At 37.7% G+C, this 27,358-nt stretch overlaps 1 protein-coding gene and 1 long non-coding RNA gene across 5 annotated transcripts in view; one reads left to right on the top strand and one right to left on the bottom strand.

The window, feature by feature from the left end:
* The window catches only part of HDAC9 (histone deacetylase 9), an 825,092-nt gene that overhangs the window by 250,458 nt on the left and 547,276 nt on the right, over positions 1-27,358 (top strand). The gene's annotated exons all lie outside the window — the stretch shown is intronic.
* LOC118497052 lies at positions 23,685-24,920 on the bottom strand. Its single transcript, XR_004899603.1, has 2 exons — positions 24,830-24,920; positions 23,685-24,787 (listed from the first exon to the last, which is right to left on the bottom strand). It is a non-coding gene; the product is annotated as an uncharacterized LOC118497052 (long non-coding RNA).

Below are 27,358 nucleotides of genomic sequence, written 5' to 3'. Positions count from 1 at the left end.
CACATATACATTTTCAATTACTCTTACACATTTCTGAACAAATTAACCATATTTCTCACCAAGGGGACCTCCTTTGTATTACCATTTTCCTCATTTTACACAAGTGAAAACCTGAAGTTCTTTCTGTTTTTATATTCTGTCACGCATTCAGCTCCCATCTTTATTGGTAATAATTTTAGCATCTTCTCTTTATTTATTTCCCTGCCCTAGAAACATGTGTGAACTTCATGACTAGACTATTCTTTATTGACCTCCCAATTTTATCCCTACTTTTATATTCCCCCCTACACTTTCTAAAACATCGTTTTCACCAAAAGTTTCTAGAGGTGCCCTGTTTGCTATGGAAAATGGGAAACCTCAGAGTCACCCCTTCTCCCGGTGCGCCCCTCTCTCCAGTGCGCCTCCTCTTGCTTCAGTCTGACACGTTCTGCGTTTTCCCCAAGACCCCCTTGCAAGACGGGTTCATCTCTTTCTGGAAGATTTTCACGTTCTGCTTTCAAGGAATCATTTCTTCCTTGTTTTTAGTTAGTGTAGCAATCTGGGTCCAACTCATTTCAGAGTTATTACACCATACATTACTGATGATTCTTACTTATATGTCTTGCTCTACTAGAAAAAAAAAAAAACATGTAACTTCCAAGGGCTGGGATGCTATTATTTTTTACTTATTTGTTCCTATGGTGTCTACAGCATTTTTTTTGGTACATAACTCTTGATTGACTGATTGACTCACATCTAAAGTATAACAGAAGAATTACCCTACTTTGGTATCGCTCTGTAATATGTGACAGTTATAATCAATTTTTCAGTTCATTTGGTTCATTCCAAAATATCCTGCTCCTATGAGCAAAATAGTTTCTCCTCTTCTAAGAATTATAAGGGAGTGTCAGCAAAGTCTTGTTTTCTTCCTAGCTGACTCTTTGTCTCTGTACCTGATAACAGTAAATAATAATGTATTTTAAAGACTTTAATGAGGTTTCTAAAAGATGAAAGGATTTATTCTTTTCTCTGGTCAAGAATAGCAAGGAGAGAAAGTAGATTTTCTTCTAAAATAGTAAATTACTAAAATTATAGGTGCCTATTACTCAAACAATACCCAGGTAGGCAAAAATAGACGGCCACTGTTCTCCTTTCCCCCACCTACACACTGAAGTTATTTACACCAGTGCTTCCTATCCCTTTAAAACATCCAGTCTGTTGCGTGTTGATTTCTTGTTTGGGTAGTAACGCCCACCCCCCAGCCTCCAGGAAGAACTTAAACCTTTAAGTTAAATTTTCATTTAAACAATTCTCATTCTGTGTATTTGGTAAATAATTGCAAAATGTTATATTACACCAGGGAAATGAAATGAAACTTTCATTTCTCGTATTTTGGAAATACTTTAACTGACTCAGTAGGCATAACATTTCACTGAGGGTTATATTTTTGTTGAATATATAGTTAATACTACTTCTGTTTAAGGAAAAGACCTTAACTTTAACTCATAGAGCAATACTGTTGCAAATGTGTAATTCCCTAAATTGTCCATCGTCCAAGGAACACTTTAATGTACTATTTCCTTTACTGCAGAGAGAGAGAGAGAGAGAGAGAGAAACATTTTGCCAGAAAGCCACATGACTGATACACTCAGGAGACCACTGTCAGTGCCTGACACGTTCTTTTCCTCCAAGTCCTCCTTTTCTCTAACCTTTTGTCCTTGCCAGTGCCCCGCCCTTCTGGAATTTCTTGTTTCCAGGGACAAGTGCTGACTCAGCGTGGGCCGCTGTCTTGAGCTAACTTAGCACCTTTGCTGCTTTTGGGGAGTTGCTTTGGGGAGAGCAAGTGGAGCACCAGCGAGTCTCGCAGTTCTCTTAGGAGTCAGAGCACTCCTCACTGATTATGAATTGTTTCTGGGAGAACAGAATGAGCTGTTAGGCTGCAAATGATCTAAACCTTCAAACTCGGCCATGTGGACTTGCAGTATCCACAGTCTTCCAGGCCTCCTTTTCAGTTTTATTGCAGAATTGCAAAAATTAAAGAATTCTGTTGGCACGGAATAGAAATATATGATGCATATGTGTGGTAGCCCTGTTTTCCCTGTATGTCTGTGTAAGAGGAATGTGTTATGTGTTTATATTGTGTTTGCAGAAAAACCTGGGTTTTTAGTAAAAATATGAATCTTAGTGACTGGAAACACTATGGCCTACTCATCAAAATCATGACAGAGATTCCAAACACTGAGGAACTTAGACATTTATGATTCACAAAGGCATGGCACAGCAACCTACATACCATTCATATCTCTATCTAGAAGTAAATGGCTTAGAATGATCATGACTACAAGTATTCCATTTAAATCTAGTCATTTTCTTCAGAAAATTAGCAAGAAATGAACTAGGAGTAATGAAATTTTTATGTTCACCACCCTTCTTCACATTGTATACCAACTTCTCGTGGTGATGATTTTAAATGTCATGTGCCAGCTCTCATGCTGCATGTATTTCTTAACAAGAATTTTTCATGAGTCTCCGATTTTGAAGGTAGAGCAATCCAGAATAATGAGAGTTCTGGCTTATGTTTTTAAAGGTCAAAAATATACACTCTTTGTTTAGTTTATATCTTTCTTCAAGTAAAAGTCTATACCTGACAATTACCAATAATGTTGAATTTGTAGGGGAAACATTTGTCATAGACTGATTCAGTTTTCTAAAGGTACTAGTTTTAGGCCTATATCAATAAAGCTTATTAAAATAGTACACTCACTAATAAGCATTTTTACATTTTGGATTGATTAAAGAATGTTTATGTTAAGAAAAGCACATTATAAGAGTAATTACAACCATTAATTATACTGATTCTATTTATCTCTTTTAAGGAAGGGTAGGATTTAATACGGTGGTTTTGTATAAAGCCTTTAATCCATGACTTTCATTTTAGCCACAGTGGATTTTCATACAATTTCCTTCTCTGCTTTTTCTTAATGTCAAATGAGGTATATATCTTTTGTTAACTTCCTGGTGTCTGATCTCAGATACTTCTAAAGCTAATTGCAAGGATTAATGGGCAAGACTTCTGTCTAGTGATTTGTGTATTAAAATAAATATATTAATCCTAAAGAAAGAGCTGGAACATTTTTGCATGTTTAGCAGAAATCGGCTTCAATGAGCAAAAAAAAGGAGGAGAATTTTTGGAGATTCCTGGTTGTTCAATTTGTTAACAAAAAAAGGGCCCTTTCTGTTTTTTAAGGTTTATTCTTGGTACTATGCTGTGCAGATAAATCAGTGGGATCTAATTCAGGCTGGATCGTGAAGTTCTGTTACTGATTCACTGAGAACCACCAAGTCACTGCATCTGCTTCCTATTTGCAAAATGGAGATGTTTTCTGCTTCTAATTTGCCCCTCAGAAGTGCAGTGTTATGAGGATTAATTAGAGAAGGCCTGCTAGCCTGAGAATTGAGGAAGGCATAAATACAGACAAAAAGCCACATAGCCAGGTGTCTCCTCTTTTTTCGATGTGGTTGCTCTCCATTCTCAGAGCTTTGCTTTTGCATTTGTACATAAAGGACATTGTGTCAGTTGGTTCAGTGACTCACATGAACTGCCCCCGAGTTTGATTTTGCCCCCCAGTAAAACACCCTGAAGTGAGTTTTTAAAAATTGTTATTGTATTTTTTCCTTTACCATTTAAACCCCTTATACCCTTCTGCCCCCTGCAGTGACCACACCGTTGTCCATGTCCATGGGTTCTTTTCCCCTCCCTACCCCCATGAATATTTTTTTGAGTTTAACTTTTCTCAAAGATTCTTCAAGTTCAGAAATTAGTTCAGAGTGGATGGTCTGCATCAGCTTTGCGATGGCAATCCATTCACCCTTTCGTGTTCTGTCTGGGAGATTTCCTGCAATAGTTCATAATCCCTCCCTTGGCAGCAATTCCCCCTTACTTATCACACCTTTTGCACGCTTCCTTTCAAGATGCAAGGTTGGCTTCACTGGCTTGCTCATGGCTTCTTGAACAACACTGACGTGAGGCAGGATTGCCAAGGTGAAGGTCCCAAGCTTTGGAATTAAGCTCCTTGGAGCCGAATCCCTGCTCCAGGCTGGCTATGCACTGTTGGTGATGGTACTCAATTTGCCATCTGTAAAATGAAAAACTTCTCTGAGAATGAAGATAATTAATTATGGTTTGCAGCATAGCGGTTGGCACAGAAAAAATACTCAAGATAATGTTTTCATTAATATTAGAAAAATTTAAAAAATGTTTAGGCCCAAAGAAGAAACAAAATCTTAAGGAGGCAGAAAAAGGACAATCAGAAAATGTAGAGAACTAGCATGAAGTATATATCTTGGGAGTAAGAGAAGAATGATTAAAAATGAGAGAGTTGTATGTAGCCTGTCACTCAAAGTGTGGTCCATGGACTGAGAACACAGGCTGTGGCTGGAAGTTTGCTAGAGGTTCAGCATCTCAGATCCTGCCAAGGCCTAAGGAACCTAAATCTGCATTTCGACAAGACCCCCAAGGAATTCAGTGAAGGAGCAGCAGAGTAAATAAGTGGGATTACGACTAAAGAAACACTCACAGATACTGAGAAAAGCCTGCTGGTTGTCAGGAAGGGGTATTGCACAGGGACTGGGCGAAAAAGGTGAAGGGATTGAGACATACAAATTGGCATTTATAAAATAGTCAGGGGGATGTAAAGTACAGCATGGGGAATACAGTCAATGATATTGTAAGAGCTGTGCCATACCAAGCGGGTACTGAAAATATTGGGGGGCACTTTGTAAAGTGTAAGATTGTCTAACCACTCTGCTGTACTCTTGAAACTAATAAAAAATAATAATGATTGGGGACTATAATTGAAAAATTAAAACAAATTTAAATCTTTAAAAGGCTATATAAAAAAGACCAAACACCCTGGCTGGCGTAGCTCAGTGGATTGAGCACAGGCTGCGAACCAAAGCATCGCAGGTTCAATTCCCAGTCAGGGCACATGCCTGGGTTGCAGGCCATGGCCCCCAGCAACCGCACATTGATGTCTCTCTCTCTCTCTCTCTTTCTCCCTCCCTTCCCTCTCTAAAAATAAATAAATAAAATCTTTTAAAATTTTTAAATAAAAAAACACAAAAAATGTCCCTTTACAGAAAATGTTTTTTTTTTTTTTAAAAAAAAGACCAAATAAACCAGTGAATATGACTGCTAGGCCTTTAGTAGAGAAGAAGGAAGGAGTAAGGGGAAAATAAAATGGAGAAAGAATTACTGTTAATTCTTTCAAGGAGCTTAAAAATTAAGCAGGATTAGGAAAAAGTTGCATGATACTTTTAAAATGCTGCTGAGGGCAAAATCGCTTATTTTTATGAGGAAGACAAGGTTGAGCGTGTGTTCACACGTGGAGGTAGCACATCACACAGAGGCTGGAAGGTTAGAAAGAAGTGAGTAAAGGGAGGCTTGATGAGCAAGAGGTGGGAAGGAGAGGAAGAACACCGATGGCTAAAAATTTGAGACAAGCCCGTTTCCTCTTTGAGGGGCACGAAGATGGAGGAGTTTGGGGTCCCGAAGCAGGAAGGTAAATATATAAAACCCAGATGTTTACTAGGCTGCAAGGCTATTTACGGGGAGTAAGTCGGGCGGGGATATGACTGGTGATTGGTTTGGTAGGGTTGGCGCCACTGCGGTGAGTGAGATGGGATGAGACTGGTACACAAATTTTTGATGCAGCGCTCACTCTGATTGGTTGGTAGTGGCTGCAGAGAGTATTGTGTTGTGGACTCGTAGGCCAGCATAGCATGAATAGCACAGCTAAGCCTGACGAGTCCCTGGCGTTGGTGATCCGGGGGAAGTAGTGCTATGTGCTCCACCCGTTTGCTATGCTGGCATCGAGGATCTCCTGGCATCGTATGAAAATTAGTGAGTAGAAAAGAATAACAGTAACATGAATTTAGGGTAAATCATTTTGCAATATTATTTGATCTTTCTTTGATACTACTTAGTGTAGGAATAGGCAATACCATCAGAGGAATAAAACATTAAAGAGTTTATTTTTGAAATGCCTGACTACACAATCCATATTTCATGCATGGGCAAATAAAGCCTGAATTTGCACAATTTCATATTCTAGGAAGTGTGGTCTCACGGGAAAAAATACATGCTATGGAATTTAAACACCAGATCTACTCCTTATTATCTGTGTCATTAGATACATAATAGTTAACCTTTCCCTAAAATGAAAAGCTCAGTTTCTTCATCTTTAACATAGGAACAATAATAGTAATTTCCAAGTAGAATTCAAGAGAAGTTAAATCATTGTAACATAATGCCTGATGCATTATCTCATATTACTTCTTTTTCCCCTTCTGGGAGTGCATAGTTTTTGTTTTTTTTTTCCTTTTTTTTTTTTTGTCAACTGATCCTCCATTTATTTTAATTTTCTGTGAGCTCCCAAAGCAACCAAGAATCATGAATGAGGACAAAATAATGAAATTGCAGACTGGTCTTCCCAGGCTCATTCCCGCTAGTGTGATTTAGTTATTTATCTCCGTCACTTCCATTGCTCTCTATGTGTTGTGTGGAGATAAGCTGAAGGAGAACCGGTCACGGGTGACGTTGCTCTGCAGAGTAGTTGTGAGCAAAGCTTCTTAAGAAAATGGTAACTCCTTTACTAAGGGACTCTTGGGAGTAGAGGTTCCATTACAGAACCTACGGTCAGTTATGAGGGGGCAGCAGCCTGTAAATGGTGAGAAGAAAATAATGGCTGACATAGCCTCGGATTGGGGGCGGGTAAAGGTTTCTAGCTAATGGCTACTAGCTTAGATTTTGGACCTAGGATTTGCTCCAGCCAAAGGTTTCTGCCCCAGAATAACTTGCCGCAATGCCAATGAAGGCTTATGCTTATTCTTCCATTGGCTCTGGCCTTTTACTCTCACTTGGCCAAGAACCTCCTTGGCTGATGAACTTTCACATGAATGACTCCGCTCCAAAGGAACAGGGCTGAGAGCCAAAGGGTGGGATGCATAAATTTCATAACCACCTTTTCCTTTTTATTCTTCAAGAAAATTTAAGAACATATGACGCTGACAGATGATAATATTTTTTGGCAGGGAGGTTAGGCCTTTGCTACAAGGCAGCTTTCCATCTTTGCAATTGCAAAGTTATAGCTTGGTTTCTAAAAGAAATGCTCATAGCTATCCACCTAGTTCATATTTCATTCTCATTTTGAAATTCCAATGAATCAAATCTTCTATTTTTATGTAAAAGTGATGCTTTTAATTCAATACGTTTATCTTCTATATATTTTTACTCCATTTAATCTAATGAGAAAACAACTGTATAAAATGTTTTTGATGAAACATATTTATGGAAGTGTTATAAATTAGGCTAGTTTAATTAAAACATAATTCTTAACATGTAGCATTCACCACCTTTCTAGATAACTTGTTTCTCATTGTCTTCTCTTCTGTATGAGATTATTTTTCTCTTGGAATATCCATCAGAATAATGTGTGTGTTTCCTTTTCATTAGTAGTGCTCACTAAGAAGGATAAGAAGCACAGGTAAGCAAAGAGAAGAATTAACACCATATTTAGTTTCGCCATTCTGAGAGAGCCGTTGTTAATTCCAGTTCATTCTAAGGCATTGCAAACTCAGATAACATAGAGGGATCAGAGTGGCAGCGAGTGAATCAACCAAGTGGGTGGGGGAACTGGGATGAGAGGAAGCTGCTGGTACTTAGCCTCACTGATTTTTGTACCATGCAACAATGTGGGCCCATGTTCACCAGTTCTTCCTACATTTCAAGAAAAGAGTACCAGTTTTAATACATGAAATACCTCACTTTGAAATTTGAATGACATAAAACTTAGTAAAGACCACCCGCAAACCGAAAAGAACAGGCATGCCGAACAGTTTTTCATTCTTTTTTTTTTTAAGATTGATTGATTGATTGATTGATATTTAGAGAGCGGAGAGGAGGGAGAGAGGGAGAGGAACATCAGTGTGTGGTTGCCTCTCACACACCCACTACTGGGGACCTGGCCTGCAACCCAGTCGTGTACCCCGACTGGGAATCAAACCAGTGACCCTTTGGTTCACAGGCTGGCGCTCAATCCACTGAACCACACCAACCACACCAGCCAGGGCCCATTCTTTCTTTTTTTAATACGTATAAAATCTAACATTAGAAATGTCAATTGTATTTGTCACTTTTTTAGTGTAAGGGTTTATACATACAGAAGAATATACAACATGCAATTTAAATGAAATGAATGCTTGTGAACCCACCACCCCACTTAACAACGTTTCCAGGATATGTGGGACTCTGTGTTTTACACCAGTTCAGCTCCATGATAATTGCTACCCACCAAGTTTATATTTCTCATTCCTGTTTGTTTATTTTTATAAAAATGAACTAAGATCCATATATACTCTAAAACAATAATTTGTTTAGGTTTTTTGTTTGATTTGGAGCTTTGTAAACATTATACGATAATATATGCAGTCTTCCACAAGTTGCTTGTTCTGAATATTTTGTTTTAAAATTCATTCCAAGATTATTACGTATAACTGGAATGTATTCATTTTCACTGTACTTTAATATTTCATTACTTGACTAAGTCACATTTGCTTATCTAGTTTCCTCCTAATAGGCATCTATGTTGTTTTAAGTTTTTGCTGTGATAGTCAATACTCTGCTAAACATTCAGCTTATGCATGTTGGCTGGTACCTGTGTAGCTTTTCTTCAGGTGTATCTGGAAGTAGAATTGCTGAGTCATACTATGGGTGCATAAAATTTTACAATTCCAAATTGTTTTTTAAATGGTCAGCATCGGGTTATGCACTCATCGTCAGTGTCTGAGAGTTGCGGTTGCGGTGCGTCTTCTCCAACACTTGCGTTTTCAGAATTCTCAAATGTCATCTGGAGGGTATTCATGTGATCGTATTTGCACTTCCCTGATTAGTGTGAGGTTGAACATCTTTGGATGTGTTTATTTAACATAGTGTTTTCTTTTGTATATTTTCTAATGGGGAAGGCCCCTTTGTCTTTTTACCTTTTGGGTTGTTTCTACAAGGTCTTACTGACTTACAGAGCTTGTGGGAACAACCTGACACTAATCCCCTGTCAGTTCTATGTTGCCAATATCTCTTCCCCTCTTCCCAGGCTGAAAGTTGTCTCTTCATTTTATTTATAGTGTTCCTTGGTAAACAGAAGATTTTAATTGTAATGGATTCAATTTTATTATTTTTTCTTTACCAGTTATACTCCTTTATGTCTTGTTTGACATTTCTTATGCAAATGGTCATAAAGCTATCTTCCTCTATTTATTCTAAAGTGAAAGTTACCTATCATATTTTGCCTTTAAACCCACTTGGGATTTTTGTGGGTGTGCACAGTGCAAGGTAGGGATCCAGTGTCCTTTTTGTTTTCCGTGTGCTTCACCACGTGTCCCGGGCCAATGCGTGGTCTGCAGCGCTACCACTGCATTGTATCCAGTTTGTTGTATGTGTATAAAAACCCTCTGTTCTGTTTCTGGGCTCCATTCAGTTCCATTGATGAGACCTTGTTTCTCACATAAACTATGTGTTTGTAAAGCAAACTGTATTGTTTTGTTAAAATGTGCTTTATTTTCTGGGGAAAACATTTAAATTAATTTTAAGAGAAAAAAAAAGACCATCAGTTCAATTTCATGCCTTTCCTCTTCTCTCCCCTGTGTGTCGGTTGTAAGGATTTACTCCTTCCACCGTCTGAACTTCGTGATGGCTCAGTTGATTTATGGTGAAGAAGAAAGAACAAATCCAGGTTTCAGACATATATTAGGGGAGGGAAAACTGAATATGGAAGGCCTCATATGACCACTGGCCAACTCAAAGAGGGACTTGCCTCTTTGAGGTGCCTCTGGTCAGGAACAGGGTTTAGAATTGTTCACCGTACTCACTGTGTGGGCACAGCCTCTTGTGCTTGGATACACTGCTGACAAAAATCTTTATAAATATCTAGACACAGAGATTATAAATTATTGTTTTTTCCCCATCTGTTACGAGTTTAAAAGTCCAGTACACCCATTTTTCAGCCCATGAAAACCTACCAGCTGTCTAAGTGCTTTCATACCACCTAGATATGGGACATTTAAGGTCTTCTTCATGTTTTACCTTTGTTCTACTGCAGTATCCTTTACGTATTTAAAATGAAAAAATACTCCCACATTTTCTATATATCAGACTATAAAAAATTGACTAGATCATGTTATGTGTTCCTCTATTTTTTTGCATTAGAAATCAGACAAAGTCCTCAGTTGTCTGGAATGAAAAACTTTGAGTCCATTTGTCTCATGAAACAATAGTATATTGTGATGTTTAAACCGTTTTTTACGTTTAGAAATGTCCTTTTTGTGAACTCCAATTCAAGAAAAGCTAAGTAACAACTTGTGTCATTATTTTTTGTAGCAATATTTAGACTATTGTAATGATAATGCTTATTGTGTTGTTCTAAAAGGGTTAGATTATAGGTCTCTTTTCTTCTTTTTTCTTTTCCTTTTCTTGTTCCTTTGTTGTTGTTGTTGTTGTTAAATACCTGTAGGTTGGTGTGCTTACATTAAAACCTTGAGAATACTTTACCTGGAGCTTCATTTTTAGTCGTTATGGATTTAATGGCTCAGTGGCATCTCTAATTACGGGGCGAACATATCTCCCCTGAACACTGTGGGCTGTGCACTGAAGCAGGCTCTGTACTAGGCCGATTAAATCAAGATAGCTAACATTGTTATTCTAAACATTTTTTTAGAATGTTGCAGAGCAAAGCTACCAAACAGAGACTCAGAGGTACACCTGAGGACGGGGGCCACTCCGAGTCTGTCCCTCCCCTCACCCCGAGATGCGATTGTTTGCATCAGTGTGACCGCTGCTCTGAGGAGGGAAACGGGTTTATAGGGAATCTTTAAATCATTCTAGAGTAGAAAGGAATTATAAGGTCAACTTTCCCAACACCTGCCAATGCGATCACTTTTTTGGGTAGGTTCAAAGGATATTCAAGAAGAGTTTTTTTTAAACAATCTTTTAAGACTTGCATTGTTAGTCTTTCTTTTTTTTTGACTACAATATAAGTTGTCCATAAAGATGATGATATGACAAAGGAAAAACGTATGAATTTTAATAGACTGGAGCACAAGCTATTAAGCAAGTAATTTATTCCTGCAAACCATTGTGCATGTAGTCCTGTAGGCTCTTCGAGCCCCAAGTGGGTTCCCTTCTTCCTGTGCTCACTAGCAAGCCGGTCAGTGTGGTTCTAGTTAGAATCCCATAAATCTGCAATATAATTAATTGCATATCCTTTCAAGCTAGCAGTGAAAGGAGTAACACTGGCCAGGATTTTGATGTTTTGCCATATTCTGAAATCAACATGATGGTATACGACACTGCTGAAAACATTAATTTAGAGGGTGGCTGGAAATTGCTGAAAATATTGAACTCCAGCTAGTGAACCCAAACATTCTCCTTTTTTTCCCCTACTCCTACATCAGAGAGTCCATGTAGTTAAAACTTCACTCCTAATCTAATGCTGTATTTCACATATATATATGCATAAAACCATATTTTTTTGTTTAGCAAGCTCAACACTGCTTCTTATAATGGAACTCTGTAAATCATAAGTGTGAGGCAATTGGATCACTGTGCTTTGCAAGACGCGTATTCCACAATAGTTCGTTTATTTTATTTGACTTTTATCTAGCCCTTGCTGGCAATATCCTGGATCTTGTTTGATGCATTTTGCATAAGGGTTCTATTTGGTCCATAATGGTTTGTGTAATGAACTATTTGTCCTCTTCTAGATGACATCCAGTTGCTTAAAACCTATAATGAGATGTCAGGTGAATTGCACTGATTGACATTGATGGATGAGCTTTTTGAAATATTGCAGGGATTCCTGTTGGGGCATGGAGGAAAATTGCTGTTTAGAGCTTTGGGTCTCCTAAGCATTGAAACTGTAATCACATAAACAGAACCACTTCTGCAGGTCCAAGGTGTCATCGTGAATTTTCTGGCTAATCCATCCATTCATCTCAATGGTCCAGAACTCGCGCTTCATGTCACTCTTTCCCTTTGTTCTGCACTTTGATCTTTCAAAATGTCTGTCAGGAGAAAAAGTGTTTATGTTGAATTATGTGTGGAAAAGGGTAGGGTGCATACTTCAGAAGCTTGGCATGAAATTTGCTAAATAAACCTTGCCAGTCCCTCTGCAGCAATAATCAAAGTATGGATTTCAGTTTAACAATGTGTAGATATACATTTTTCCCCTCAAAACAACTTTAGTGTAGATGTTTAGGTGCAGGAGATTTTATTTTTTTGTTCATTCTGAGGAATGCCTCCACCACTTTTATTGTTAATAGTTAAAATTAATGTTAAGAAGAAAGATAAATGAATATTTTAATGAAATGTGTCTCCTAAAATTCTGATTAAAGGGATTAAGTAAATGAGGTGCTTGAGATGAAGTATCATTTGTGTGTACACTGTAGCTCATTGATTTTATGAGGTAGTAAGCTATTTTAGTATTGTATTTATTATGTAGTAGAACAAAGCCAAAAACAAATTAGGAAGCGATCACACTGAAAGCACTATACAGATACAAAAGCAGAAAAAATGTGTGTAATTAATTGCTGTATCTCACCACTGTACTTTGTCATCTTTTTCATTTCATTTAATAATTATGGAATACAGGGCTTTTTTTTCTCCTTAGAGTATCTCAGATGGTTTAAGAACTCTGGATCAATTTCCACTCATGTGATTCTACAGGAATGAAAATACATACTGGTTCCATGGCTCAGACTAATTTTCCTTACAGTGAACAAAAACAATTCAGAGATCTTTTGACATTGGTCATGTGTCTTTTTTAAATGTGGACACTGAGGTATTGGTGCTCTCTATAGCCATCATCAGGTTCACGGTAGGTAGGGGCAGATCTTATGCCAACCTTGTGACCCTTTTGAATGGAAATTGACTCATACTCCTCAACCACACTGATGATCCTGAGTCAGTTACTTTCTCACTACAAATGAGGGATTCATGGAATCTGAATGAGCTTAGCCCAATGGATTTACTCACACCTAAAATTTCTGATTTTGTCTTCAGCGAGGCCCAAGCATTAGTATTTCTGCAAGTTCTCCTGGTGATTCCAGTATGCAGGCAGATTTGAGAACAATTGAGCTAGAAGATTGAACGCAATGGTTGGAACTGTGGAATATCAGACTGTCCAAGTAAAATGAGTTTACATGGAAACCAGTGAGCCATATAGAGTAGTAGCTGCTGATCTTCAGAAGGCTTTTGAGTCCTGAGAACAAGGACAGGGCGTGATGGAGAAATAGCTGAACCTACAGCAGAGAGCTTGTGGAGGTGAGAATGATCCTTTTATCAAGTTGGATTCCTTCTAGCTGAAGACCCCTTCAGGAATTAAATACAATTTTTGGTTTTTTATAGGTTTTGACTTTGTTAGTAGAGACATCCTTTCACACTCCCAGGATCATTCTTGAATGGTGGAAAAACATATTTGTGGAAGATAAGGGGCACAGCAGCAATAATTTTCTGCAAAAATTTAAAACATGAGACCAACATAGGCTCAGACTAAACCCAGTCTAATCCACAATCTACCAGGGCCAGCAGAAGAAGCTTTCTTGACCAGCTAACCAGCTTGGCTGGCTCAGTTGTGCTGGATGGCTGAGGCGACCGTGTTGGCAATGCTATGACAGTGGCTAGGTATGACGATTGTGAGAAGGATAAGGCAATTTGTACAGGCACCACAGTTATGACTACATAATTATTTCTCTATCCAAAGCAGTAGATTTTAATAAACTAGGAATTTCTATCTACATAGTCATTTGTTTAACTTTGGTTCAAAACAAATTAATTGGAGCCAAAAGACTTGAGTTTTTTATCTGCAGTCGTAGTACTTTCTACCTGAGCTCTAATGAAATGAGCCTGCTACTTTTGTGGTATAGTAAGAAAAGGGGGTGTGTTTGCTTATTTAATTCATAGTTATTATTTATGTAGAGTACATCTTGTTTCAGAAAAAAAATTAATGAGGACCTACAGTGCATTTTTTATAACAAAGATAAAGGAAGAAAGGATTATTTCAGTATGTCTCTGCCTCAGTTTTCTTCTTCTCTAAAGTGGAATAATAACAGTGCTTACCTGGTGGGGTCCTGATGACACCTAAATATGTATATTTGGAGGCCTTCACATGATATTAGCAAGTGTTCGTTGAGTTTGTGTCCAAGAAATTCAGAAATCTGTATGAACTTTCTTTCATTGAAGATCGAAGATATGTTTCTTCTGTAGTGGGATTTCACGGCAGGTTAGAGATTCCATGCCAAGAGGCGAGGTGTTTAAGTCCTGCACTTGCCCTGCCACTTCCCTTGAAATTCAGGTGAAACTGAAGGAGCTTTGAAGGGAACGTGACCTGAACTCCTGAGGTAACCCCTTCCTCACTAATCCTTGACATTTTCCAGCTTTGCCTTGAAATTTCATTTGTTTGGTAAAAAAATTATAATGTATTATTTCTGGCATTAAAGACATGTTAACTTTTAAAAGAAATAGTAAACTTATACTTGTGACCCTTTGATTTTTTTTTCGGTTGATACTTGATATTTTAGAAATACAAAACACACTCTGTAATGATATATTTAACCTGAGTACTTCCATAAATAATGGCAGATATTAATTTATTATAATTTATTGGTGCTATAAAAAATTTTAGAATAATAAAAATTATTAAAATCATAAAGTGGAATTAAAATGTGACTTGTTCTCTGTGAGATGTGTTTCTTTTAATTTGGATGAATGTTTACTCACTAAACTATTCCCCTCACTCTCCCTCTACCACAGACACACACACCTATCATGCCCTAAATCTGTCTCCGTGTACTTCTTGCCCCTGTAGCAAGTGTCACAGGAGGCAGCAATGTTCCAAGAGAGTATGGACACTGAAGTTGGACAGTCAGGCTTCATAAGGGGTGAGTTTTCTCTCCTATAAATGTGTATGAAAACACGTACCTTGTAAGAACAAAGTAGATAATTTATATAATGAAACGCCCCTTTCGTATCCCCTTAGCCTGGCCACCATACAGGTGGGGCAGATGGAATCCTGCATTTGGGCACCTGAGTGAGGGGTGCAGGGATGTTAATATCTGATATCCGACCTGTTGTCCTTTGAATCAGCATCCAGCCCCGGTGTGTAGCTATGTTTACACTAGCCCAGGCCATGGAGCCCGGATGCGAGAACTTGAAGTCCAGGACTGAATCCTGCCTGTCCCTAATCAGCTACATGACCCTAGATGTCATTGAACACCTTTTTATCTGCTCCTTTATATAAAGACAGGGCACAGTAACTGTCCTCCAATGCTAATGTCATTTTTCAAACATGAAATAAAATGTCTATTAAAATAATATGAAAGTAATGTATTATGCAAATTTCTATGTAACAGATGATTTTTTAGTGCAGAATAGACAAGATCATTAAGGTGCTTGATTATTGACAGTGAGAATTATTGTTTAGTTAGCGGGGTGGCTTTTTAGAAAGAGGCCAAGAGATCTTGGTGACTCCTCTGGGCCAGAGCTGCTGTGTGTGAAGGGCGGACAAGGACTGGGAGTGAGTCTAAGGAGGAGGTGGTCTGAGACATGAGAGGTCATCAGGAAAGGCAACGGTGAGAGCATGACATTGACCCAAAGACCGAAGGAAGAAGTAACTCTGCTCAGTTACAACTTTTCGAAATAAATTTACTCTAGACGTAGAATTACCATCGCTCTTCTCAATATGATTTGAAGTGTATATATTGTAATAATTCTTCTCTGAGACAAAAACATTATAAAAATGATACTAAACATGCTCCCATGCCATAATTTGGGTTCACAGAATGAGGCGTACTTTTCCCTCATGGTTCGCATGCAAAAGGCTTTGATTCATCATCTTGGGCGTAGTGCATACTCTGCCACCCTAAAATGATACATCTCTCCATTTTACTGTTAAATTCTTGAATGAATTAATGTATATTTGTATTGCTGTGGGATCCTGGAAATCATGAAATAACTCTGGTGCCATATTCACACTAGCTTCTGGCTACTAACTCTAATGCTAATGTCATATTCCCTTACCTTTGCTGAGACTAAGACCCAGATAATAGCCTGGAACTTCCATGGGCCAACACTTTGTTCATTTCTAATGTAGAACTTCTACTGGGCAGTCACTTTAATTCTTAAATAATGTATTTTCTCTTTTAAAAAATTGGTATCTTGGTTTTCTGGAGGTTTCCTTTAAAACGAGCATTAGTTTTACCTCCAAATGCTACAGGTGTTGTACTAGTTGGTAATACTTACTAATTAAAGTGTATTAATTCCTTATTTACTTAGGACAATTTCTTTTTTATTCTTCCTTTAAGATTGGAAAAACATTCAATGTCTGCATATAAGCGTGATCCTTGTTTTAGATGAAGCTCAAGCATGGTTAAGATAAAGACTTCAGTGTTAAGTCTGGTTCTCTTCTCAGAAGGAATGTGGCAATGGTGTTCAGTATGGCTTGAAATTTAAATGTCAGCCTGCGAGTTAGGTGCATTTCATTCCTTCAGTACGTCGGGTAGGCGAAGGGTATATATATCGAGTAGCTGTTCTGATCAATCTTTGTGTTTCATCTTCCAAGGATAAATAATGTAATAATGATCCATTGTTAAGATGTCCTTACATTTAAGCATTTCAAAATCTGCAGCTATTCATACAAAGATAAGGATTTTTATTTTATTATTTCTCTGGATTTAAAGTAGAAACCTGGTCCTTTAAATAGACCAGAGAACATGTAGATGTTTCAATTTACACATTGAGAAATACTTAACTTTCATTCCAGAAAATCTAATGAAGGTGTCAGATTCTTCAGTAGGTAGGAAGAAAATGGATAAATTAGAGATCTGAAATAACAGGAGATAATAGCTAAATTAGGTGCCACTCTTTGTCTAGCAAACCCAGGGATGAGCGATATGACTGTTGTAGTTCAGATTTAGGAAAACATTTTAAAAATATTGAAGTAAATACAAATATTCCTTCAAGTGTAAACAAATACCACAACTAAATTTTTGAATATATGTATATGTGTGTGTGTGTGTGTGTGTGTGTATGTACATATATATATGGTGGCAAACGTAGGTTTACAGTTGTTTATATAGAAATTACTGCAATAATTAATAGGTAATAATATAAGAATAAACTGTTTGCATACTCACAGTTGTAAACCTACTTTTCCCCACCCTGTAGTGTGTGGTGTGTATATGTATGCACCTTTATGTATATATATATATACATATATCTATTTTACTATATTATATATTTTTATATTTGTACATATATTTACAAAACTATACATTTGTATGTATTTGGAAATATTATTTATTTTATTTTACTTCGTTGTTGACCATATTATAGTACAATGTTTTCATAATAATGCCCAATAAAAATAACTAGGAGTGGATTAAATTCACATTAGGAATAATTAGGAGGAAAAGAAACCTAACCACAGATAATTAAATTTCAGTAATCTAATATTTTGCCTGTGGATGTTGACCAGAATGTAGCAAATTTTATATATACCCATTTGTAGCATAGATATATATTTATTTATGCATGTATATTTATATGCATATAAATATGTTTACACATCGTCTGTATTTTGGACATAAACATATGCATATTATAAAGGCAGAGCTTCCACCAAACAAAACAAATGCCTTCACTTCAGTGTGCCTGAGCAACCGAAGCGGTGATGAAGCAGATAGCGGAGGGGGCTTGTTTTTTATTAAATGACATCTGTGCTGTTTTACTAGAACTAAACATGGGAAGCCTCTCGTAATTCAATTTTATCTACAGCTGTAATTGGTTATTTGATCTATGGGCACATCAGTTTTATTCAAATACTGAAATAAAAGTAAAACTTGTTTTTTGAACGATTTGTATCTATAAATCATTACTTGTACTACACATGGGGATCTATGTTTTTATTTGAGGTGCAGTTTTTGAAATGTATAACTTCGTACCTCAGAAATGATTTCTCTCCTTAGTAATGATTTTGAAAGTCACCACTCAAAAATTTGGTTTTCTGAACTATAGAAAGTGCACTTAAGAAAATGAATATAAGAGCTGCATTGTTTTTAGTATGTTGTAGAACAGTTTTTATTGATTCTTAGGTAAGTATAGATTGAAATTCTAACTATATTATCTTACATTAGTGGTTGCTGTTTATTTTCTATTATTTCTCTCAGTGGAACAAACAATTAAGTTTGCCAGTGTAGCAAACAGGCCCCAAATTCATATATATGGTAGAAACAAGTGTTTTGTCTTGCAACAATAAATCTGTTTATTTTGTGAGCATCTTCTTAGGAAAGTCAGCATTAGTTTTTCACTGGATTCTTGAAAATATTGCACATTTTTATCTATAAATGACCTTCTGTTCTGTATCAGAAACTGACCTGAGTTAGGTAAGGAATTGGGTACATTGCCAATTATGTTTTGTTGAACACACATGCACACAAAAATCTAACTTTACAATCACTTTTTAAATGTTAAGATTAACCATAAGTAGGCAGCCCTTTTCTGTCTTAGTTTCAGAATCTGTCATGAGGTTTCTGAATTTTTCTTTTCAATATGGATTTTTCTATTTGACTAAGAAGATTGTTACCTTTTTTCATTGTGGTCATTCTCTGGCGCTCACAGCACATATCTGGTAACTAAGTATGTTGTCTCCATTTCTTGACTCCTACCAGTGGCATTTGAACAGATCTATGGGGTTTTTATTCCATACAGTCCTCCAGAATTCCTAATTCACTGTCTGACTGCCTTATAATACCTTGGCTTTGCATCTTGCCACTCTTACCCAAGAAAGTCACCAGAAAGTGGGGATGATTTTCCTGCATGCTTTTCCCCACCTGGATGGATGAGTGAAGAACTCATTTTAGTCTTGTTCTCAAACCAATTGAGTTCCCGAAACAAAGGCTTTGATCCTTAAGTAAATATGATATTTAATTATACCAATTAATACAAATGCATCAAATTCCCACTTAAAAAAACAAAGAGGTTCTTTCAGATTAGGCTTAAAAATACCATTTCCAATAATAAGTTTAAAATCAAATAATGAGTTAAAATAGACAGCCAAGTGCAAATAGGGGAATTGATAGAACAACTCATGGAATATAATTTTAAAAGCATTAATGAGCAAAATGGACTATTTTATATAACAGACGAAGAAACATCCACAGTGAAAACACAATTGTGACTCTTCATAAAGAGGGTATAATAAGGGGAATAATGGTAATGGAAGAAATAAAAATAATAAAACACAAATTAAAAAGCAGCAAATAAATTGCATGGGCAGTTTGGCAATTAAGATTAGCACAGAGAGAATAAAACATTGTCATAAGTTTGTCATAACACTTGCCAGAGGTCCTGACTAAACAGAAGAAAGTAGGTTGAACAGAGAGGAAGGATGCAAGCATTACTGTGAGGCTTTCGCTTGCCCTGCATGCTGATGCCAGATAGATTTCTATGGTCCTCACAGATGAGACAGGGAGGCAGGCTGAATCCTTGCTATGTTGGAATCTGTTACACAGAGAATGGCTCCCAGCACCATTCTCAAGCAACTGACCCTCGTGATCTACAGACTTACGAACACTTTTTTGGTCTTTAGGCAAGTTCATTATTTGCAAAGCTGCATGTTCATCTGTGGGGAAAGAGCACTTAATGTGCTGAGGTCTCCACTAAATACCTTCACTTCAGCGCTCTGGAGGTCTAGAAAGCTCTCTCGTCATATTTATGGAGCAAAACTTTGAAAAGAGATTAATTGTGTTGCAAACACAATTATTCTGGGTCTTTGACAACTGGTTTGGGAAAAGCTTGGAGGACATAATTAATGTGAATGAATAAATATTTCAAACTAGAAAGAGCACAGTTTACATGATCTCAACACAAAGGAATAATAAAGTAGAAATTAATAATGAAGCTTTAAATAAAATACTAGAGACATAAAACAAAAAATACTTTTCTAAATTTTTGGATCTTAAAGAATCCAAAACCACAATTAGTGAGTGTTAAGAAAAAATGGCAATGACGAGATCACAACTCAAAATGTGTGACATGATGGGCACGTTCCAGATCTGTGCTTTGTTAACTAAGTGCTTAATGGAAACAAAACTATCCACCCAGTGTTAAAATTTAGACACATAATGCTAAGGGAAGAATATGAAGGGACTGATTTTCAAAATAAAGTATTGATTAGAGGTAAATTTAATACACTACACAGATACATTGAAGGGTCCGTGGTATGACAGATCCATTTTGATCACGTGAGTCTTACTCCCGGATTTGGCAGTATGTTCCTATTAGAAAATATGGCAATGTTTTCTGTGTTGTTGGGTTGCTTGTCTCATGTTTTTGCCTCAGGTATAGGGGTTCTTGGTAGTTCATGAAAAAATGTAATGCCTTTTCATTAAAAGGCAATTTAAATTCAAACTTGTTTTTACACAACTTTTATACAGACTGTGGATTTTGGAGGTTAAATGCAAGCTCCTCTGTGAATGATGTTTTTCTGGGTATTGTCAATATCAGTATCTCAAGGATGTCTGGAATCCCCCCACCCTCCAAAATTGTATTTTTACTGAAACAATAAATCACTTTGATAGACTAAAGGAGTAAAACCTACATAGTAATCTTTCAGGAATCTCCAAAATGGAGTCCGTGTGCATTATGTATTTTTAAAAAATTAAACCAAAAAAACACCAGATATCAATTAGTTAATATAGAAAGAAGATTTCTTAACAGTGACACATTATCCTTAACCTAATATTTAAGCATTAACCACATATGATAGAGAACTAACAAACTAACATTGAAATTCTCAGTAAAGAACAAGAAAAATATTCACCCCCACCATGGTATTCTTAAGGTTCTAAATCAGAAACCAACATTTTTAGATATGCCTCTTAAAAGTACAAGAGGACATTGCTGTTATCTTTGGAAGATTATTTCATTTCAAGCCACAGAGTCGTTCACCAAATATGTACTGAACCTCTGTGTGGCCAGCCCTGTCCCAGACACTGGCGGTCAGGCCGTGCACAGGCCTGGGAGGGCCCATGAAGGGAGCAGGGCAGAGTGGGGGAGCGGGAGAAGACAATGAGGAAGGGAGCGAGTGAACACGATTTAGGAGAGAATTCTAGTGACTTCAGATTCGATGTGATGGCTACCTGAAAAAATCAAAATGTGTCAACAGAAAAATGAGTATGAACAACATGAAGGAATGGTAAGTCAGAAGAATGTAAAATACATGTAGAAGTGGCAGGTTTAGCGTGGCTCAGGTGGTTGGAGTGCTGTTGCATAACCGAAAGGTTGTGGTTCTGATCCCCGGGGGTCAGTGTGTGTAGATCCCCAGTCCTGGCAGTCCTGGCGGTCCTGGTGGTCCTGGAGGTCCTGACACGTGCCGTCCACTCGCTGTACGGGCAGGTATGGAAGGCGACCAGTCGATGCTTCTCTCTCTTGCATCAATGTTCCTCTCTCTCCCTTCCTGTCCTTCTAAAAGCAATGAAAAAAAAAAAAAAAACCTAAAATGTCCTCTGGTGAGGATTAAAAAAAAGTAGTACTTATAAAAGAATCATGCATAAAATGTCATGAACACATATCTCCACTCACAATAGCAACAAATACAGGAACACACTTAACAAGAAAGTACTGGACTTGTAATTTAAAAAATCTACATATGAATGTGTCGTGTATTAATATATTAATACACACATGTGTAGTGAATTGAAATAGCACATGACCATAGAAGTGGTGCAACTTACAATTCTGGCTGGAAAGACTTGTTGTAAAAATGTCATTTATCTTCACATTTTTAATAAATTTACTGCCACTATAATTCTAACAAAACTCTTTGGGACACTTACAAAAGAGAATATAATATTCATCTGGAACAATAACCATTAAAGAATCGCCATAAATAATTTGATTAAGAAGGGAAATAAAAGGGCACCTGGGCTCCAAGATATTAAAATATATCATAAAGCTGCAGTGGAACGGAACTGGAAAATGTAGGAACCAGTGAACGAACCATCGGGATGGCACATTTGCTGTGGCCACCGTCTTCTCCCACTTTCTTGCCGTGGCAGACACGCACTACCAAATGACCCGCGTCCAGTCCCGGGGCCCGGACGTGGTCTGAGAATTCTCCAGGCTGGCGTTATTAGGCCCCCGAAGTTGGCACATGGGCTAAAACATTAGACACTATATTCAGGGTTGTGATAAAGTGGCATTTAAGTTAGTAAAAAGAAAGGAAGGATTCTTTCAGAAACGATTCTGGAAAACCTGGCTAACTCTTTGGGAAAAAAATGTCTTTTCATTATATACTAAAATAAACTTCAGATGGATCACAGGATTTAATGTAAAACAAGAAAGCCAAAGAGCTTGAAGATAATATACTTAATCTAATATCAAAGTAAAGTGGGGGCCTTTTAGCAGGAAACTTGAGGAAGAAATCAATGAAAAAAGAGGATGGATAGATGAAGTTACTCCATAATTTTCATTTCTGTAAGTCTTAAAAGTACTATTATAAAACATACTGGGCATGTTTTATAATATTTTATAAAATATTATTTGAAAATATATGACTATATCTATATACACATATACATACTAAAGAGACTAGATTGAAACATACAAAATATGTTAGCCATTCATTTAAGGTGGAGAGATGATGGAAAATTTTATTCTTTTTTTTAAAGATTTTTATTTATTTATTTTTAGGGAGGAGAAAGGGAGGAGAGAGAGAGAGAGAGAGAGGGAGAGAGAGAGAGAGGAGAGAGAGGGAGAGAGAGAGGGAGAGAGAAACATCAATGTGTGGTTGCTGGGGTTATGGCCTGCAACCCAGGAATGTACCCTGGCTGGGAATCGAACCTGGGACACTTTGGTTCCCAGCCCGCGCTCAATCCACTGAGCAACGTCAGCCAGGGCTGGAAAATTTATTCTTAAAATTTTTTTACAATAAATATGTTATTCAGAAAGGAGTATATGTTCAGATATATGAAGGGAAACACAGGAAACTAATATTTTTTAAAAAATGTAATATTGACTATTTTGTAGAGACATTATTTCTGAATTCTCTGAACCACCTCTTAAAGTATGTAATAATATTCTACTTTTAAAGACCAGGGGCCTGAGGTTCAGTGAGATTAGATAAATGTCCTAAGATGACTCAGGTGGGAAGTGGGAGAGGTGTGACCGCAAGTGGAGGTTTGTGTGACCCCACAGGCTGCTCCCCAACATCAGTTGTGGATGGATCTCTGTTCTGTCTGAGACACAATTGGAGGGAAAGGAGGGGCAGAGTTGGCCGGGGGGAGGTTTATATTCAGGCCTGGACAGCAAGAGGGGGCTTATTGTGTCCGGCTCTCTGCCAGGCCCCAGTTCCTCCCATTCAGTCCTTCACGAGAGGGTAAGGTCCTTCACGAGATGGTAAGACAAAAGCATTATTTCCTCTGATGTTAAGGCTCCTAGAGGCAAAACGTCAGAGTTGGGTAAAAAGCGAGCTCTTTCTGTTTCTTATTTACCACTTGCAGATGCAAGTCTATGCTGAAAGGTAATCCTTTGATCCTTTTTCTGGCCCACTACTTTGTAAATCTTGTATCTGAGATCTTGTGATTGCCACGAGTGTCAATTTTTAAGTTTATTGCTTTATTGCAGACTTTCTGGAGCCTTTAATTCTATGTATTATGGGCACCGTTCTGCAAAATGTTGGAATCCAATACACACAGTGCAGAAGTATGTTGAAACGATTCCTTAGATAGTTTTGTATGCACAGTGTATCTTTCTTCAGTCAGCATGCATGCTTCTCCAGCCTAATCATTTTCCTTTTGGATGATAGCACCGTAAGAAATGAATACATGTATGTTAGTATGCTAGTGAATGTAGCCAGCTTACAGTTTGGGTCTGGGGTATGTTAGTCTACTAAAAGAAATTTGCCTATGTTTTGGAAATATATTTTGTGTGTATCATGATTGATATGTTGTATTAGTCTTCTGGCCTGAGTTTGGGGCCATTTCTCTGAGTTTTTTTTTCCTGTTCACAAGGGATCATTATTTAAAAACATCAAACTAGATACAACAATTTCAAATGGACTAAAGTAAGAGCCATAGTTACACTGACGATACTGTTTCTCTAGAGCTACTTGGTGATGGCAATTTTCTTTCAAGTAAGCTTTAGAAGATACTTCTAACCAGCATAGTTGTGATCACTTTGTTTCAAGCCTCCCAACCTGCAGTGAATTCTCCTCTGATCCTTAGCTATTTTATTTTTAAGGACAATTTCTAAGGCTGCATCCCGTACTGATATTCTGGAAGAAGTGGAGGAAAGAATTCCCTAGCACAGGGTCTTTCACTAGCTCTGCTTGCCCTTCCAAAACTTTAGTCGGGTCCCCACTGCTTGTCAAAAAGTCACTCTTCAGATTGCCTAAGGCTAACTTTCAAGCAACTTTCATCATTTAACGTACACTTTGTTAAACCAGCAGGATTGCACTATGTGATATTAAGCTGGTGATACCCATTTTCTGCTTTCTTTGCTCATTACTACTTTGATTTCCTAGTGTATCTTCTTCCATCTCTGTCTGGTGAGATCCTACCTGCCTTAACTCATCAGTGGAGATTTCCTGCATCTCAGACTCAGGGGTGGACCTGATACCATGGACCTTGTGTGGACTCTTTACAAGTCTTCTTGTGAGCCTAGCTCAGCCTGTGGCAGCCCGGTAACACGCACCCTGAGTACCTACATTTTGTATCTTTTTCATTCCTTCAGATAATTCCCCACTCTTCACTTCATTTGGTTTCTATTTTCCATTGACTCCAGTTTTACATCTTGAAAGGGAGTCTTATTTTCATCGAACCTGTTGCATTGGAAATCTCATTTTGTAATTTTAATTTTGAAGTGGGCACTTACACATTTTGAGGCGAGAAGGACTTTGTGACCAAATCATAATTTGACACTCAGGTAGCTCTCACCTTGAACCTGCTCTCAGTTTGGCACCCAACGGAAGGAATCAACCACCTACAAGAATATTAGTTAACATTGCAGTGTATGAGGCGGTGCCCCAGGCTCTTTTGTGAATTCCAGTTAGGGTGGTAGAGGGACTGTTCTAATGGGAAGAAGAGTGTTCAGTCTCTTTAGCCTCAAGCAATCTGTTTCCAATCCCATCGAATTGCCAAGGTGAAGAGGATTTTAGATCACTTGCTAGTCTTTTCAGCTCTTTTACTGATTTCTGCTTTGGGAACTTAAGTCCTTGTCTTTTGGGACACACTGTTTGGAGAATGTGGCTAAGCCCCTTCTCTGCTTTTGGCAGAGACATCCCTCATGGGTCCTCTACCATTGAGTTCTCTCTCACCATTGTCTTCGCTTTCCCCCAATCTAGTAGTCATCGTCTTTTTATGTCATTGGACCCCTCTTGTGTCTGGCCTTATATAGAGATTGTGAGTTTCAGATCTGTTTCTGGTGATAGATAAGAAGATCTAAAAGAGGAAGAGTGTATCTGCCGCTCAAAAGAATGCCTGTCTTTGTCTTGGCTTTAAAAGTGTGTTTTCTAAAATAACCATAACCTTTTGTATGTTTCAGCATTGGATAGGTCAAGAGAAAACTTCTTTTTCTGTTCATAAGTTTTCTTGCTCTTGCCATATTTGTGTTGCCAGCCAGTACCCTGAGAGAAGACTGGCATGGAAAAGGTGCTCAGTTAAATGCTGGATTCATAATTCTGTCCATTTTTTTTGACTTCCCACATCTTATTCTCTTTTGCTATTGCAGAATCTGAGTACAATTAAAACCTCCGCCAAATTGCCTGTGTTTTATTTCGCAGTTAGAAGCTTGCAAAAAATATTTTAAACAGTTGTCGTGTGGGCTTTTCCTGAAATGCCATGTCACTCCAAAAGTGATACTCTGCTATTTTGACTACTCAGAGAAAATGAGGAGGGAGGTAGGCTGAACAAGAGAGAAATTCCAACGGAAAGAGTACTCCTAGCCAAGCCGGTGGGGTGGGAACACGGCTTATCTTTGGTATTTTCGAAATAAGTAAGGCAGTGTGAGTTCTTAAAAATCTCTTCTGTCAGTGGCAAAGTAGATGATAAACAATAATGGTAGTAGGTACAGTGATAATTAGTTAGAAAAAAAAATCCTTTCTTGACATTTTTTATTCTAATTCCAATAGTATTATGCGGTGATATACTTTGTTAGGGACTGTGTGTATTTGAGTAAAACAACAAATTATATTAAGTCACTATTTGAGAAACACGTGAACTCTTTTTGTATGTTTTAAAGTAGGCTACAGGGGAGGACATCACCTGGGCTGGGTAGGGGGCAAGCTTTCCATTCACATTAGATTGCAGCAACTCAAGATTTCCTGTACATTTAGTGTTTTTTTTTAAGATTTTACTTATTTATTTTTAGAGAGGGGAAAGGATGGAAAAAGTGAGGGAGAGAAACATCAATGTGTGGTTGACTTTCACACGCCCCCTACTGGAGACCTGGCCTGCAACCCAGGCGTGTGCCCTGACTGGGAATCAGACCCTTTGGTTTGCATGCGGGCACTCAATCCACTGAGCCACACCAGCTAGGGATGAATTTTTGTACATTTGAAAGGTTCCTGAAATGTTTTAAATTCTAGTGGTGATATTTTATGTCATGTATAGGAGATGTCGGGGATCATCTTGTCCAGGAGAGAAAAATATATATCACTTACCTGTGAGGGTTGCCTTATGAAAATAATATAAATATTCTGACCAAAAACACTTTGAATATATGGCTAAAATAATCAAATGATACTACTCCCAGAATTATTCCCGGAGTATTTTATTTATGTTCTCAGTGGCTTCTGCCACAATTCTCTGCAAAGTTCTCCACTGCCCACAACTCCCCATGAGCACATGGGAGAGGGTGGGGGGTAAGGTGCCCACTGAGGGGGTTCCACAGCTTTCTCCGCTCACAGCCCACTAGCATAGTTTGGAACCACGGTATCATTTTGTCAGCTTCTAGAAGGGGAATGAAGGAAGGCAAATTTTTGATAGCTTCAGAGCACATTCAGGAAATTCTAATGAGATAACTTAGCTTTTTTTTTTTTTTAACCAAAGTCTCTTAGATTCTTCAGCAGTTGTCTCATGAATTTAGGAGCTCCCAGCACATGGCTTTCAGTCCCGTGGCCACACTCCGTGGTTTTCTAAATGCAGTTCTTAACTCTGCTTTTTCTTTCCTCTATCTGCTATGCTTCTTTCTCAATTCAATGGTGGCTGTCTTTAAAAAAGATTATTGAATTTATTAGGATGACATTGGTTGATAAAATCATATAGGTATCAGGTG

Source organism: Phyllostomus discolor, chromosome 10 (assembly GCF_004126475.2).
Source record: "Phyllostomus discolor isolate MPI-MPIP mPhyDis1 chromosome 10, mPhyDis1.pri.v3, whole genome shotgun sequence".
NCBI classification, from domain to species: Eukaryota; Metazoa; Chordata; class Mammalia; order Chiroptera; family Phyllostomidae; genus Phyllostomus; species Phyllostomus discolor.
The sequence above is the reverse complement of the archived record's forward strand: the minus strand, read 5'-3'. Positions and strand labels throughout refer to the sequence as shown.